This window comes from Aptenodytes patagonicus, chromosome 1 (genome assembly GCF_965638725.1).
Source record: "Aptenodytes patagonicus chromosome 1, bAptPat1.pri.cur, whole genome shotgun sequence".
Classification (NCBI taxonomy): domain Eukaryota; kingdom Metazoa; phylum Chordata; class Aves; order Sphenisciformes; family Spheniscidae; genus Aptenodytes; species Aptenodytes patagonicus.
The window spans coordinates 194,243,121-194,249,120 of record NC_134949.1 but is presented as its reverse complement, the minus strand read 5'-3'; positions in this window follow the sequence as shown (position 1 = coordinate 194,249,120).

Here is a 6,000-nt window from a genome sequence, read left to right as displayed (position 1 = left end):
CCTTATCATGCACTTGCAATGGGAGCTCATCACTGCTTCCCAGAGACTGTCCTCCGTTTCTTAGGTGGGGCTTGTGTTTCCTGTAGCTAAATTTTGCCAGGTTTTGCTCTTGGCTTCTATTCTAATGCTTTTTGTTTTGAGAAGCCTGGTGTACCAGGAGAGCCAGATCTCTGCGGATAAATGTCCTGTGATTTACCTTTACACCAAACTTTGTGCCAGCCATTAATTTAATTTGTAATGATTTCATAGCTATTTCTGGCCTGATCTCAGGAGTCTCAGTTTAAGGTCTAAAACCTGAAAACATCCTTTGTCTTTTTCTTCTGTGAAGTTATTCAGGAACAGCTAACACAAATTCACACGCTAACCTTTGGTAGCAAAGGTTTTAGGATGGTTTTATGACGACATATCATCAAGTCAAACAGTCTGCAAAGCCCGCCAAGGTGGATATTTTTCCTGCTGTGTCATATCAGGATATGCTGGGTAAGAGAGAGAAAAGGAGAAGGGCAAAAGCCTGAGTGGGAACCAGCCAAGCCCACTGCCACTAGCATGCCTCAGGTGCACTGTAATCTGCACCCCCCCTGTAATGCAATGAGCAGGAGACGCAGGGACACTTCTAAAATAACTTTCTCTGCAGTTACAGATATGAAGTGTCACTCCACAACTATGATTTACCATCACCCAGTCAAGTCACCGTTGGTATCTGGGACATAAAATCATGCACAAAGCAGAGGTGGGACAAAGGTGACAGGACTTACTGGTGCTGGCAGGACTTACTGGGACCTGTGTGCGAAGGAACGACTGAGTCACGTGAAGAAAACCAGAGTGAGTGAAACCACCATTGCTTGAACAAACAAATCTAACGTACTGTAAAGCATCCTGGTCATCTGCTCTAACGAAGCTAAAAAAAATCATAGTTGTAGCTAATTGAGATATGGCACCTAAAATTTCATTAATGTCTTTTACAATGACATACTTTCTTTCCTATTTTTGTTGGACATACTGATATTTTAAGATCACATTTGTCTTTTTCATGGCTTCTTCACCTCAGTGGCTTCTAGTGACCTGTTTTTTCTCTCAGCCATTCGCTTCAGAAAAGCTCTCAGCTGACAGCAGAAACTCTTGTTATTAGAACCTAAGTATTCTTGATTCACATCCCATTTTATTAAGATACTCTGATTCCCTTCTGCATTGGCAAAAAGTACTTAAATCACCAGCCACGTCAGAGAGAGTTGCCTCCCTTATAATGCCTTTACATTCAATACTAGCCCCCTTTTTGTCTTATCTTTAGCCAGTTCTCTATAACGTTTCTTCTGCTAATCCCCTTCTCCAGCTCACCTAATACTATGTAGTCCCCCTCTCAAATGCTCCACTTAAGTTTAGATAGATATGATTTTCTTAATTTCCTTTGTCTCAGAAAATGAATTATCCTATCAAGGAAAGGTCAGTTTAGTCTGGTATGATGCATTTCTCTCATTTACATGTTTTCCATGTTCTTTTACTTCATTCAAGGACCTGTGGTTGATCAAGATCAGATTAACAAGCCTATGATTTCCCATGGCATGTTTTTCACATTTCTAAAACATAGGTGTTACCTTTGCTATTCTCCACTTCTGTAATATCATCTCTAACTTGAGAATTTTATGAAAAATTTTGCTACCAAGCCTGGTGTCATTTGCCAGTTCTTTCAAAGTCCTGTGATGGAGGTTATCTGTTCATCATTTCATAAGCACCTGCGCTCCATGTAGGCAACCTCATTTGCATTAACCACTGCCTTTCTCCCCATGTTCTTGAAAACACAGGCAACACATTCACTTAGGTTTTGGAAACAAAGTTATAATATCTTTAATGTTCACCCCATAATGCTCAGCTTCCTTACTTCTTCATTTTTTATATAACCAGTGAACGTTTCATCCTTTTCTCACAAACTTTGAAGCCTCTAGTTCACTTGGAGCTTGCAAAATCTTGCTTTTACCTCTATAACTTTTAAGAGAGTTTCCTTGCTTCCATTTTCCCATTTTTCTTTCTCTGTTCCCTGTTTCTTCCTAGGATTCTTTACCCCCAGCGTATTCATCCAGTTATGTTTGCAGTCCTTCTCTACTTGTTTTTCTCTCTTCTTTCTTGGCATAGAAGTCTAAGATATTTTCTGTAGTTGGTTAAAATTCACACACACACATATTCAAATCCTGAGATCAGCTGTCTTTGCTAATTAGTTCCTTCAATTCATCAAAGCTTCCTCTTCTGAAATAAAAAGTAATAATCTTACTTACCAGCCTACCTTTGTCTATACTGTCTTTTAATTGAAATGTAGCTGACTCATAATCCATCACTCCACAAATATTTACCATGACCAGCTGTTTTATAATAACCCAAGATCCTGTACAACAGCTCCATTCCTGCTTTCTTCTCTGTCTTCCTCCTCTCCTCATTCACTCCTCCATAGAAATACTGTCTCACTGGAAGCATCTGATCTCAACAGCAGAGATTCCTTACTCAGTTAATGGATGCTCTGAACCGCCCCCTCAAAACCCTCCATCCTAAGCTAAGCACGTACACTGACATTCGGCCCCAGGCGCAGGTTATTTAGGTGCCTTCAACATGCACACATACATGGGAGCTGGCTGTCAGAGCTCTTGCCATCGCCAATGCAACAGCTCCTGTTGCTCATTAATACAGTCAGTGGAGTCTGCAGAGCTATTTGGAGGACAGGTGTAGGTGCCTACTGTAGGTGACCTGAATAGCTCTGCGCTCTTTTCCTCCAATTCTGTTATTGAAGCGTGGGCATCCAGGGTCACTGAGATGCCCTGGAGGATGTGGTATCCTACTTTTGAGATACTCTTCCAGAAAGGTGTGGCTCTCTTGTAGGTCCTGTGTCGTATCTGCAAGCTTAGTGCAGATGTCTTAGACGACCTCTGGCAACATAAATATTATGCACTACACTTAAGCAACTGAATCAAACTCCAGCTTTCTAATAAATATATAGGGAGCTTTGTCACCTTGTCATCATGAAGACACCTACATTCATATGCCTAAATTTCATGTCAACAGTCTGGAGAAGACTCCCACCTCCAATTAAGAAGCCTGAATTCAGAAGATGTTACAATTGCCCACTGGATAGAAACAATTCAAATAGAAATAGAAACTTTGCTAAACAATGCAGAGCACTGTTATACTTTTAAGTACAAAGTATAATAATTTCCAGCAAAGGCACACATACTTTACTCGCTGAGTACTCTGGCTTCCTTGGGTTATGATCAAGAACAAACAGAGAGGTTCCCTTGTTCTTTGCCTCTCCTGTCCTGAATCTGGGGCAACAGTTTTATCAGCGGGAAAGTTCTATATGAACCCATTATTAGAGTACATTACTAGCTAGGAGCAAAAAATCAACTGAAAATCACAATAGTATAGAAAGATGTGCTGGCCTGCCTGGTCAGTTTTATGTTGGCATTTGAGAAGAGATATGGAAAAATCATCTGAGACCTGATGATGCACTTTCATGCAAGCCTCAGGTGTTCTGGCCTCACCCCATGGTAGAACGTTGTATTCTGCACCCAAGTAATACTACAGCATGTAGCTGATCTTGCGTTGACTCCAGCCAGACCTGATATGATGTTTCCAGTCTATGCTGGGGCAAGAGTTCCCTCCAGATAGCCTGACACAGAAAAAGCATAAGGATAAGGTGAGTGGCCTTTCCTCCCTCTTTCCCCACAACTTTTGTCACTGAATTTAGCCAAAGATGGTTGTTGTTTGGTAAAGCTGACTAGTGTGATAACTGTTACGAAGATTTTAGCCTGTGGTAGAGCTTGTATGAAACAAGAAGTTAGGCCAATTCATTAAACTGAACATCCTTCTTACCAGGGGATTTGGGATTGTCAAAGTCCACCCAGGGAGGAAAAGAGCTCAAACACCCTCAGGTGCCCTGTAGTGGAATTCTTTTGGTCTGTGCAGACAGAGGGAAAAGAAGGCTTATGGAAGTCTGAAGAACAGGTGGTTCAAAACAACTTGTGTGCTGAAACAGGTCTGGGATGTTCCTAAAAATGATCTTTTCTGCATAAGAAAGTTCTTTCACTTGGCTTCAGCTGTTGTTTCTGATAAGACGAAATTTAAACTAAAAGATGAAAGGGCAAGACTGGAAGTGTCTTTCCTACACGTAATTTTGAGCAGACTGCAAGAGGAAAGCAAGGCAAAGGAAGATGCAGCAATGGAAAAAAGCAATGTCAGTGGCAGGATGAATATCCAGCCAAGAGATGAAGACTACACATATTTATGAAAACGGTGGGTAAAGCACTTAGGGAAATGAGTCTGCTGAATCCTGCTGAGGAGCTGGGTGTGGTGATGAGACATTCTTTTATAAGAAGGGTCTAGAAGAGTTTAGCTAGTTCATTGTAAAGTCTTGAAGCAGGATATAACTGATGTCTATGTATTTCAAACCAGTGAGGAGGTAGAGGGGGCAAACATGGGGGGGAGGGAAACTAGTATGGAGAATCCTGGCATAAGAACAAAAAGGTCAATGAAATACAGACTCGAAATTAAAGAGATGTCCTTGCTCATTACAGCTGTGAGGCCTTAAGATGAGAATGGTAGACTCCTGAAAACCCTACTGACTTTGCAAAACAGAGCTTGACCAGCTCAGGAAAGGGAGTGTAGGATGTGATGGCAGAAGGCTCATCTTTGACAAGCATTAATTTGGTTTAGGGTGCATTTTAAGACCCCACATCAGTCCCCAGTCTGGGCAGCATGAAGGTGAAACAAAGCTTTTTCTCTTGCCTGCTTTGCACAGAGATGCAGCGCAGAGTCTGACCAGGCTGGCAAGTAGCAGTGCTGTTGACACCTTCCCTCTCACTGACAGAGCAAAAAAAAATCATGAACAGCATCACTGACAACACATCAAGCCATGGACTAATGTTTATTTGCTTTTTCCATTTACAGTACTCAATAAGGAATGTTAATGGAAAGTTGTTTAAGCTCAACAGGCAAAAGCTAAACTCATGAATAAGAGGTCTTGGAACATTTTTGTTTGAAATTTCCTTCTCGTTCCTCTCACCCCCTCCACCCCTCCCCTTCTTTCCTATGAAACTGAAGTCAATTTCCCTAATAAAGTTCAAGGCTTTTAAACCCAGCCTAACGTTCATGATTGTTATCTTTCCTTGAATAAACAAAATACTTTGTACCTTCTGCTGGAGGCACAGACTTCTCTTATTTGCAGGGGAGAGTGGTAGCAACATTTTAAACAGTGCTTTGTGCACAAAGGCCGATGAAAGCCGAAAACTGTGAGAACTGGGCTGCTCGATCCTCATTCTTTATCAGGAACTGGGGTGATAATGAAACCTGACATATCGTGCTTCTTTCCTTGATCAGCTCCTGATTGCAGGGCTGCACAAAGAGGAACCCAACAAAGGCGAAACGGGACCTGGGCATAAACACAGGGACTGATCCTGCAAAACCTCAGGTAGCTCTAGGTATTTTATACAGAATCAGGTCCTAAGCGCCACTGCCAATAACAAAGAGACAACCCACTCAGATAGCCAGGAGCCCTGGGCAATGCAGCAAACTTGTCCCCTGAGTAGCAATGGGAATATGACTCTGACAGATACAATATCCACAAAGCGCTGCTGAGAAAGACTGCTGTTTCTCATCAGGTGTTGCCCTGACACCAAATGCTTCCCTAGAGATGAACCCCCTTTTCACAAGACACTGGAAAATGCCCTAGAGGGAGGGGATGCTACCCTGCATTGCCATTTGGGGTGACTTAGTGAGACCAAACCCCTCCCTTTGAACCTGTAGCAGCCCTGACTTTGCTCCCTCCCTGATACACATGCCTGCAGCCCATTGAAGAAAACAGAAAACTATGAGAGCGCCACGGCTCCTCATTGAAACGTCTCCTTTGGCCTGTTAAATCAAAACAAAACAGAGCAAAAAAATGCACACTAAGATGCAGGAGTTTAATGTGCCCTTCTAGCCACACATGTTTCTAATGTATTTTATAACAGCCACAACAAAATG